The sequence below is a fragment of the Cibotium barometz genome, chromosome 45 (genome assembly GCF_041138505.1).
Source record: "Cibotium barometz isolate CiBa-2024 chromosome 45, ASM4113850v1, whole genome shotgun sequence".
In the NCBI taxonomy this organism is placed as follows: Eukaryota; Viridiplantae; Streptophyta; class Polypodiopsida; order Cyatheales; family Cibotiaceae; genus Cibotium; species Cibotium barometz.
In genome coordinates this window covers 13,472,298-13,483,174 of record NC_141090.1, presented here as the reverse complement: position 1 = coordinate 13,483,174, position 10,877 = coordinate 13,472,298, and positions in this window count along the sequence as shown.

Here is a 10,877-nt window from a genome sequence, read left to right as displayed (position 1 = left end):
GACTAATCAAGTCCACCCGTCCGTAGGATGGTGCCGTCGGGGCATTCCATCCTCCCACTTTTCACCCTACTCACGCGTCAATTTATTTTCTAATTAATCCTACCACATTGTTTGACATAAATAAACATGTTCCTTAATTAAGGCCCTTTTCACAACGTTTGTTAAAACAGCCTTTTACACAATACAATCATGCCAAAGACAAGATATATATATATATAAAGTTTATACATGAATCAATTCCATACAAGCCAAACTGTCTTTCTTATTCTTTTCCTTTATACCGTCGATGATCTAGAATTCGGCCTTTCAGCCTCTACATGTTGGGCAAAACCCTACGGGACCATACACCTCATCGTCGGCTGCCGACACTGGCGAGGACTCAAGTCGGCCTGTCGCGCGCCCTCTTAGGCTCCATCGCTCGATCCTCCCGCCCCTCAGAGGGATGCCTACACACTAGGGTGGGCTAATTCACCGCACTAGCTTGGGCCCTCAGAACTAGGCAGCATCACAATCACTCGCCTCAATCAGCGAACCTCATTCTCCCAATGGTATGAGGGATACCATGGGCCAACTCCAGGCCTTACTAACGTCTCTGTCGTCCGGCTACACAAGCACAAGAACAGAGCAGCGTTAAGGCAGGGAGAGTTGTACCTATACCTTAATTTAACCAAGATAACAATGTTGAAATTTGAGCATAATGATGAGCTATGGTGGATCAAACACTAGAATCAACATCATTAACAAAGTGATTAGTAAATAATTAAGATGTAATTAGTGAATAATTAGCAAATAGATTAAGATAGGCAGCATGGATACTCAAAAACCACAGCAAATTCTCATTGCCTCAATTTATAGAGTTTACATCAAGCATCAAATCTCATTGATTTCTCCATGATTCGCTCCGAGAATATCTCCACCTCTTGCCTGATTCTCTCCACCTCTTCTCTTTTCCTTGAATATCTCCCAGAATAACTCCACACTCCTACATTCTCTCATCCTACCCTTTATTCTCTCCCAATAGATTCTTCTCACCTTTTCACAGGTTCTTTCACAATTACATCTTCTCTTTTACAGCCTCTATCCAAGAGCTTGTTCCCACACACACCCTATTCACTTGTATTTTCAACACCTCCCCTCAAGTGAATAATCCTAGCACACCTGGACCCTGTATCAAGTTTCCCTCTTACTTGATAGCCCGCGACCAGTGCCTCAAGTTCCTAAACTCCATAGTCCTTGTGACACACTCTCTCTATATGTGTCCAAGGCTACTATAAGTGCCCGCGACCTTGACTAAAGTGCTCACACATACATCTACCACTTGGCCTACATCATCGGTGGCTCAGAGGTGGTTTTACTTTATTGGGGCAGGTTACAGTGGGTTGTGGGGTCTCTCTCTCTCTCTCTCTCTCAGAAAAGATGATCCGACTCCACTTCCTTTGGAGCCTCCATGAAGTTTGCCGATGTCGTTCCTTCTTCACTGGGTTTGCTGTAGCAGTCTCTCGCCATGTGTCCTGGCTTTCCACATTTGTGGCAAGTGAAGGTCCTCCCTCCTACTCTGCCTCTTCCTCGTCCTCGTCCTCGAGAGAATCCTCCTCGGGTGAAGAATGCTTTTTCCTCTCCTGCTGTTGAGTCGAGCCCTTTCTTCTCTTTGCCTCTGCTCTCTTGCTCTAGTAGAGCTGCTTCTATCTCGTGTATCTTCAATTCAGGTACATTCTTTAGTGTTGCTACAATGTTTTCATAATCTCCTTTGTCCACACTCTTCAGAAGTACAACTAATGCTTCATCATCTTCTACCTTTTTGCCAATTAGCTGCCAGCTGTTGCTTAATGCTTTTATATTTGTTCAAGTGTGTGATTAAAGGTTCACTTTCCTTCATGTCCAATTTGTAGAATTGCATTAACAGATTTATCTTGGAATTTTTTGCTTGTGTACCAAATAATTTATTGAGTTCATCCCATGCATCTTTTGCCCACTGTATCCCTGTGATATGATGAATGATTTCATCATTTAAACTGAGTGCAATAAGTCCCAATGCTTTTTCATTCCTACTCTTCCACTCATTTTCTCCTCTCTCTGGGCATTCATCTCTCCCTTCAACTAATCCCCACAGATTTTCCCTCATCAGCAAATACATGGTCATGTATAAAACTGTTCCCCATTAAATTTGGCTATTTCCTGTGCTGAACTCATGGTGATGTGAAGGGGGTCTTACCTCTTGATCCAATTTCAAGATTCAAGGGCAGTGTCTACCCTTTTACAACTCAATCTGGTGTTTAATAGATGATTACAATAATTTTATCAGCATAAAATCACCAGAAATTACATTAAATTGAGGGTAACCAATTTGTACGGGATGGTTGGAGTATCAAACCAACTCCGATTTGAAATCTAAAGTTATAGGGATCTGTATCAGACACCTAATGGTTGATTTGAACCCTCAATTGCACCAAAATATAGTGATTAGCATTGATTAATCACTGATTAGCAAATTAATGCTCTGTTTTGTGTGCAGAAAATAGAGTATGCGGGGAGTCCAGATCTGGTGCCTTCCACTTCAAATGAGCTCAAATGCTTTCAAAGGCATCAATAGCAATGAGTCTAGTAGAGGATTAAGCCAAGAAACACAAGATTTGACCAAATATTGAAAGCTTAATCTCTGTTTTACCAAAGTCACCTGCAGATTTGATGAAGAGCTTGGATCTCACTGTAGACTTGATGAAACTGAATTCTGTCTTCACCAGCTTGTAGAGCATGCTTGAAAACCCCCGGGCCTAAGAGAAATTGAAGCAAGTTGATTTGATGAGCACAAGATCTGCAAAACTGTTAGAAAAAATTACACTGGAAAAAACGTGGAGTTCTCCTGAATGCGCCGGCGGTTTGCTGCGTTTTCTTGATAAGCTTGAAGCCAAGGATGTTAGCTAGCTATGATTAGAAGCTTTTGCCCTAATTTGATGTGTGCATGGTGCTAGAGATCCTCCACTGGCTGGGGGTGAAGGGGAGAAGTGAAAACTCACTAAAAATTTGATTTTTTGTTAATTATCTACTAATTCTAATTAATTAACTAATGGGCTCATAAACCTAATTGATTCTAGGTGCATGGCTCTGATACCATGTTAAAATTTGAGCATAATGATGAGCTATGGTGGATCAAACACTAGAATCAACATCATTAACAAAGTGATTTAGCAAATGATTAAGACGTAATTAGTGAATAATTAGCAAATAGATTAAGATAGGCATGGATACTCAAAAACTAGCAAATTCTCATTAGGGCTATGCCTCAATTTATAGAGTTTACATCAAGCATCAAATCCCATTGATTTCTCCATGATTCACTCCCAGAATATCTTCACCTTTTGCCTGATTCAGAATAACTCCACACTCCTACATTCTCTCATGCTACCCTTTATTCTCTCCCAGTAGATTCTTCTCACCTTTTCACAGGTTCTTTCACAATTACATCTTCTCTTTTAGAGCCTCTATCCAAGAGCTTGTTCCCACACACACCCTATTCACTTGTATTTTCAACAAACAATCCATTTACTCACTCACTAAACCATAGGACTAGAATCCATGTTACCTTCTTAAGAAAACAATCCTTTTTACAAAGATTTTAGTATTTCAACTCGAGATTGTGATAAGACATTTTTTATTAAGGCATATGCTGTTGTTTAAAAGAATACAAACTTTAAATAGTAAATCAATCAAATAGATCACTATTAACAATTAATAGAGAAGCCGGGGCCATACCTCAACCCCTAAGAATGATATATAATTGAAAAACAAAATATGTATATAGCTTATAGAAATTTGTCGTTTATCGTTGCCTTTGCTCGTTATAACAAGAGCTTTAGAACTTGACATATGAGAATAGAGTCTTCTAATACCTTATCTTATGATTGAAATCATCCAATTATCCCCAAGCTTTATCTCCTCTTACTCATAATGTGACTCTTCTCTCTTTCTAAGGTCTATGGCAAAATAGCCTTCTCTATAGGGCTACGGCATACTATTTCTTCTTTAAAAGAAAAGCTATGGAGTTTTGGTCTCTTCCTCCGAAAGACCATAACAATCTAAGCTTCTTTTCTAAGATATTAGATAAGAATGAAGGGATATATACATCTCAAGCTCTAGGATTACTTTGAGGCTACTTGCTACCTTCTTACAGTTTTCCCTATGTAGAGACCCTAACAAAATCAACAAATTGTTTCAGCCATAACTCTCTGATAAAAACTCAGAATATGGTCATATAGCCAGTCAAAAGAACCGGAAGGCATCTAGTCTACATGCTCACGTAAGCAGAATAGGCAAAAACGTCTCTATATATCCATAAACGCGCCATCTTTAGAAACGTGTTGTTTTTTCATATTTTTAGTATGCATGGACTCTAAATATGTAAAAGTACTCTAAATATGACCTCCTATCACCTAAATTTGAATTTCTATTTTTGGAGATACTTATCTCTTAATAGAACTATTCTTATCTTCTTATTTCTTTTAGGATTTTTGGAGCTAATATTTTTATTCTAACACTTTCCTAATGTTTCTAGCATTATTGTCTTACTCTCCTCTAAGTGCACTCTCTTTCCTTCTTGAAATCTATATTAAAAGAGACAAATACATACGTGGCTTAGGCGGGACCTTACAGGAAATCCCAACTATCCCACTAAGGTACATGTGTTGAACTTATGCTTAGAAGGAAAATCTAGTCGATGGTTCATTGCATTGATACCGGCGATCAAAACCAACTTCAAAACCTTGAAATCAGCCTTTATGCATGGCTTTTCTAGACAAGGTGATTTGTGGAGTGCAGTGACAAAACTTTATTCAATTGAGCGTCAACCAAATGAATCCATTAGAGATTTTATCCTTAGGATAAAACTCTTGGACTCACGTTGTGAGTCACGGGAAAAATTAAACAATGTTCAATTGAAGAGATGTTTCATGATGGGATTAAAGAATAACATCTTACACAACTTGATCATTGTAACTAATGGTAACCAACCCCGTTCTGAAGTTGCCAGATTTTTCTCTACCCTTTGAGGTAGTAACTGATGCCAGTGGTTTGCCTTGGGAGGTGCACTCATGTAGGAAGGTCATGTAGTGGCCTATGAATCTCAAAAACTCAAAACGCATGAGAGGAATTATGCTGTGACCTGGAACTACTTTCAGTAGTATATGCCAAGTTGTGGAGACATTACCTACTAGGTCAAAGATTTACTTTGATGACAGATCATCAGAGCTTAAAGTGGATCTTCACTTAGAAGGATCTCAACATGCGCTAAAGAAGGTGGATGCAGACCCTGTAGGAATTTGATTTTAAAATCAAGTACTGCCCAGGCAAAGAAAATGTGGTAGTAGATGCCCTCAGCAAAAAAGCCTTCTTGCTTGCAATTACTGTAGTGGTCAAATCCTTTGATTATTGAAGCAAGAGAGAAGATCATGCAGGATAGGTTCTTTGGTCCAATTGCTACCCTACTTATGCAAGAAAGCAAAACTCCATAGGAGTTGAACCGAGTTCAAGGGTATAGCCTGGATGATGGAATTATGTATTATAATCGCAGGCTATGCATTCCCAATGATGAGGGAACTAAGGGTCAAATTTTGAATATCAATCCATAAATCTATGTTTTTCTTCCCTTGCATCCTCAACATTTCTTTAGAAGTAGTACACAAAGTATTAGGTTTATTTCTCTTACTTAGAGGTTCATATTCATGTTCAAGCTCGATGTGCAGGTTGTAAATGTCTCTTTTCTCTGTATTCCTCCTTGCTCTTGATCCCTCTGCCATCCTCTTGATTCTCTCTGCGTTCCTCCTTGCTCTTGATTAGTAGAAAACTCTGAATGGAAAGAGAAAGGTGCCAAAATAGTAAAAAGAAGTAAAGAGCCCAACTAATTTACAAGAAAAAACTTGATTTTAAAGGTACCAATACCTGCAAACTTTGATATGTAATAACTTCAAAATTTGAGGTAAAGTTTCTTGCAGCTCCTAAATCTACACTCATCTTGCCATTTTGATCCAATGGCACTTAGATAGGATTACAGCCTGTCATACCATACTTGGACAACATTTCCAAGCCATATTGTCTCTGTATAGTAATCCAATACCATGTGGTGACCTAATCACCTCAATGCCCAAGAAATATCTGAGCTCCCCCAGATCCTTCATCTCAAACTTTTGTCTAAGCAAGATCTTTACATCAAAGATCTCTGCATCATGGTGCCCCGTAATGATCACGTCATCTACATAGATGACAACAAGCACAACCCCTTTATCACTGTGTCTCACATACAACGAGAAATCTGTATTTGCTACATGAAAGCTAATAGTGACAAGATATTGAGAAATCTTGTCAGACCATGCTCTTGGTGCTTGTTTTAAGCCATACAAGGCTTTCTTCAACTTACAAACATGCTCGGGGTGACACATCCTCATAACCAAGTGGCTGCAACATTTACACCTCTTCTTGCAAATCCCCATGTAAGAATGCATTCTTTACATCCACCTGATGTAAAGACCATTGCTTTGACGCAGCCACTGCTATCACAACTCTCACTATTGCCATCTTGGCAACTGGGCTGAAAGTTTCCTCATAATCAATGCCATATGTCTGCGCACATCCTTTGGCCTACCAATCTAGCCTTGTACCTGCTTATACTTCCATCACTCTTATGTTTTACTTACTTGCATCCAATGGCTTTCTTGCCTTCAGGCAATTGCACTAAATCCCAAGTCTCATTTCCATATAGTGCATCCATCTCCTCATCCATAGCGTTCTCCCAACACACATTTCCAACAGCCTCATCAATGTATGTGGGCTCTACAACCTGCACAACTTTTGCCATTTATGCATAGCGGACATGTGCATAGCGGACATGTTAAGGCAAATTGTCATAAGAAGCAGGCTGACATGCAAAATGGAAAATTGTAGCAAAACAACTATGCATCCTCGAGCAGAAACAATGAGGATAATGAAAGGTTGTTTGTTATGCAGCATGTCGTTGGTGCCATGTCTGAAAATGTTGAGAAGCAACACATAAAGATGATGTATGGTACATTGATTCTGGTGCTTCCAACCACATGACAAGTCATGGGGGGAGTGGTTCAAGGAGATGAAAAACCTTGAAAGACCAGGTTTTGTGGAAATAGGGGATGATACTGCTCATCCAATTGCCTATGTTGGAGATATGCGAGATGTGCCATTGTCTATGCAGGATGGCAAAGTGAAGTACCTTGCAGATGTACTTCATGTTCCGAACATAACAAAGAAACTGGTCTCAGTTGGCCAGATGATTGAGCAGGTTTCGTAGGTTCAGTTTTACCCTGATGGTTGTTATGTTGAAGACTTTAAAGATAAGTGCAGGTTGGTTGCAAAAGGCAATAGAGTGGGTAGAATGTTAACATTGAATGTAAACATGCCTAAAGTGAGTGCTGTGATGTTTGCAAATGGTTCAGGAATTGTTGCAGACACAAACATCTGGCATAAAAGAATTGGACATGTGAATGTGCAGAGAATGAAATCCATGCAGACTAAAGGAATTGTGACAGGGCTGCCAAAGTTTAAAGTCGAAGGTATGCAAAAAATATGTGAAGCATGCCAATTTGGAAAGCAAACAAAGCATGTATTTCCACGTGACACAATTGTGCGCAGAAATGCACTAGATGTTGTGCATTCAGATGTATGGGGTCCTACGAAGACCATGTCTATGGGAGGCTATAGGTATTATGTGACATTTATTGATGAGACCACACAAGGAAAGTGTGGGTATACTTCATGAAGGAGAAGGGTGAGGTGTTCACTCATTTTCAGAATTTCAGAGTTATGGTTGAAAAGCAAACAGGGAAATATGTAAAGTGCCTAAGGTCTGATGGAGGGGGAGAGTCCTCCAATGAGTTCTCTGAATTTTTGAAGAAGAATGGTATTCGGAGACAGTTTACATGCAGATACACTCCAGAGCAAAATGGAGTTGCTGAGCAAAAAAGTAGGCATTGCTGAGATTGCCCAAGCGCATTGATGGTGGGAGAGAAGAATATGCCGCATATCTATTGGGCTGAGGCTGTTTCTATAGCAGTTTACATCATGAACAGGACTCCAACTACAGCCATACATGATGTTACTCCAGAGGAGAGGTTTGTTGAGATTCAAGCTCGATGTCAGCGTGTGCCAGCTATGCTATGTGCTGGCATGTTAGGTAGCAGCATGTGTGAGACATAAATGACCGCGTCCAGCTGGTCATAGTGTGTGCAATATACATTAGGGTTTGCTCCTGTGTGTGTGTCTCCTCTCCCTCTACCTGTTTTTCATCATCGTATCAGAGCCTGCTGGTGCTCTCTATTAGGGTTTATGAGTGAGTGAGAGAAGAGGGAGAAGAAAAACTGTGAAGCTTGCCATTGATGTTGTGAAGCTTGGAGCACACCGATTTCTATCAGATCTGAGAGGTTGGCCTACTAGGTAAGGTCTACTAAACACCCTTGAGCGGATTGCAGGTGATTCAAGCACAAACAAGGCAAATTAGGGTTTCCCAAAGCAAAAGAAAATTCTGGTTTTTTGCAAGCTTTCCATTGGAGCTTGGAAGCGGTGATGTATGGTGATCTGGCAAATAAACATGTATGTGACAAGGATGAATGTGTTGGCAACTCATGTGCAAGCCCTACACTGAATTTGGAGCAAGTATGATGCATTTGAATGAGTGAAAAATTATTGATTTTGAAGCTCTCACAAAACAGAGAAAAAGAGTCACTTGGTGGATGAAATCAGGGTAATTTTTTTGCTCTAATCATACAATTGATGGATTGTACACTTGCCTTGGTGTGTTAGGCAAACATATATGCTATCAATTCAATTTCCCTCAAGAGCAGATCTACAGTAGAAACAGAGTATTTTTTATTGACTTTTGATAAGTGGAGGCCAAATTCCACTTGTGTGGTTGATTAAATCCAAAATTGGCTTAGCAATTGGGTAATACACAAACTCAACGAGGTTGCTACATGATTGGTTTGAGCAATTATGCTCTATGGAGCTGGAAATGAGCTGATTAAACAGGCTATCTAGTGTCATTAGTGAAATAGAGTGTGATTAATCAACTAATTACTCTCTCATCTTAAATAATTGGTCTAATTCCTTTTACGTGGAGTTAGTGGACATCATTGCTAAGCTAATGAATGCCTGGTCTCTCAATTTGGACAAGCATTGAAGAAATTAGAGCATTTCTACTATTGGTTTTACTGGTTTTCTGGTTTTTCTCAAAACAGAGAAGGAGGTTTGACAAAATTGGTATGTACACACCTTGGTTGGTGTTGATATGCAACATTGAGCTTGTTTAGGTGTCAATGCAAGTTATCCACACTTGATTGAACCACTACATTGAAATTTGGAGCCTTGGAAAGCGCACCAAAACAGGGTATCTTGGACTATGTATTCCAGTTCATTTTGGATGCATACAGTTTGATTTTCTACATCAAAATTGAAGCTTGTTGAGTACTTTGGAGCATCTGGAACACTTATTAGAGTGTGGTTGAGCTGAGGAATGCTCGTTTATAGATTTGGACGTGTGCGAAAGGTACATTTACATTGAGCAAAAAATGTCAGACAACCCAGTACAAATTGTGGGTGAAAAGTTGGATAGGAAGAACTTCCAGGCATGGAAGTACAGGATTAAAAGTTTTCTGAAGGGAAAAGGTTTTTGGAATCTTATTATAGGTGCTGACAGAACTACCCCAACAACCTACACAGTAATAGGTTATAGCTCATAAGTAATGGTCAGAAAGAGCATACAAAGTTTTGCATTATCTGTCTATATGTATTTCAGATGCTATACTCATACATATACATGATGCTGAGAATCCCAAGGATGCATGGGATACATTTGTAAAGCTGTTTGATACAGACACTAGTGCTTGCAAGTCTTAGTTGTTTGCGACAACAGATTCATAATGTGAAACGGAAAGGAAGGAGCATACATTGGTAAAGTTGTTTGATACAGACACTAGTGCTTGCAAGTCTCAGTTGCGACAATAGATTCATAATGTGAAACAGAAAGGAAGGAGTATCCATGATTATGTACAAGAGATAAAGAAGTATGCAGATGCATTGGCAACAATCAATGCCCCCATGCCCGCTTTTGATATATCCATCTCGGTTCGGAGTACAGGTTTACCAGATTTTGATGAGTTGGTTTCACTCTTACTGGTTGAGGAAATCAAACTCAGTGACTCCTTTCATGATGTATCTACTAGCCATGATGATAATGGTCAAAATCAGGCTTTCTATTCACAAAGGGGATTTAGAGGCAGGGGGAGATTTGCATCATGTGGCCATGGTAATGGTCGTGGTTGACAGGACAGGTCACCACAACAAAATTTTCAGCCTACATATGGTGCTAGAGGTGGTCGTGGATATACACCTCAGAGAGGCAGAGGTAATCCTCGTGGTAGAGGATGTTGGCAAGGCCAACAAACATCTATGCAAAATGTGGAATGCCATTACTGTAGGAAATTTGGTCATATGGCACGTGATTGTTTCCACAAACAAAATGATTTGAGAGGGGGTAGAGCACAACATGGTGGACATTATGCACAACATGGTGAAAATTATGCATCAAGCAGTAATGATGGCAGCGCAAATTACTTGTTTGCCATGAAACATGTTGTGGGATCTATGATGACAAATGCTCAAAATGATGACACTTGGTATATGGACTCTGGAGCATCAAACCATATGACTTTTCATGGTGAATGGTTTGAGCATATGAAGCCTATGGATGTGAAAGGCTATGTGGAAACAGGAGATGATACCCAACATGCTATCACACATGTTGGAAGTGTACCATTGGTTATGCACATTGGTTATGCACAATGGTGAAACAAAATCTATGGCAG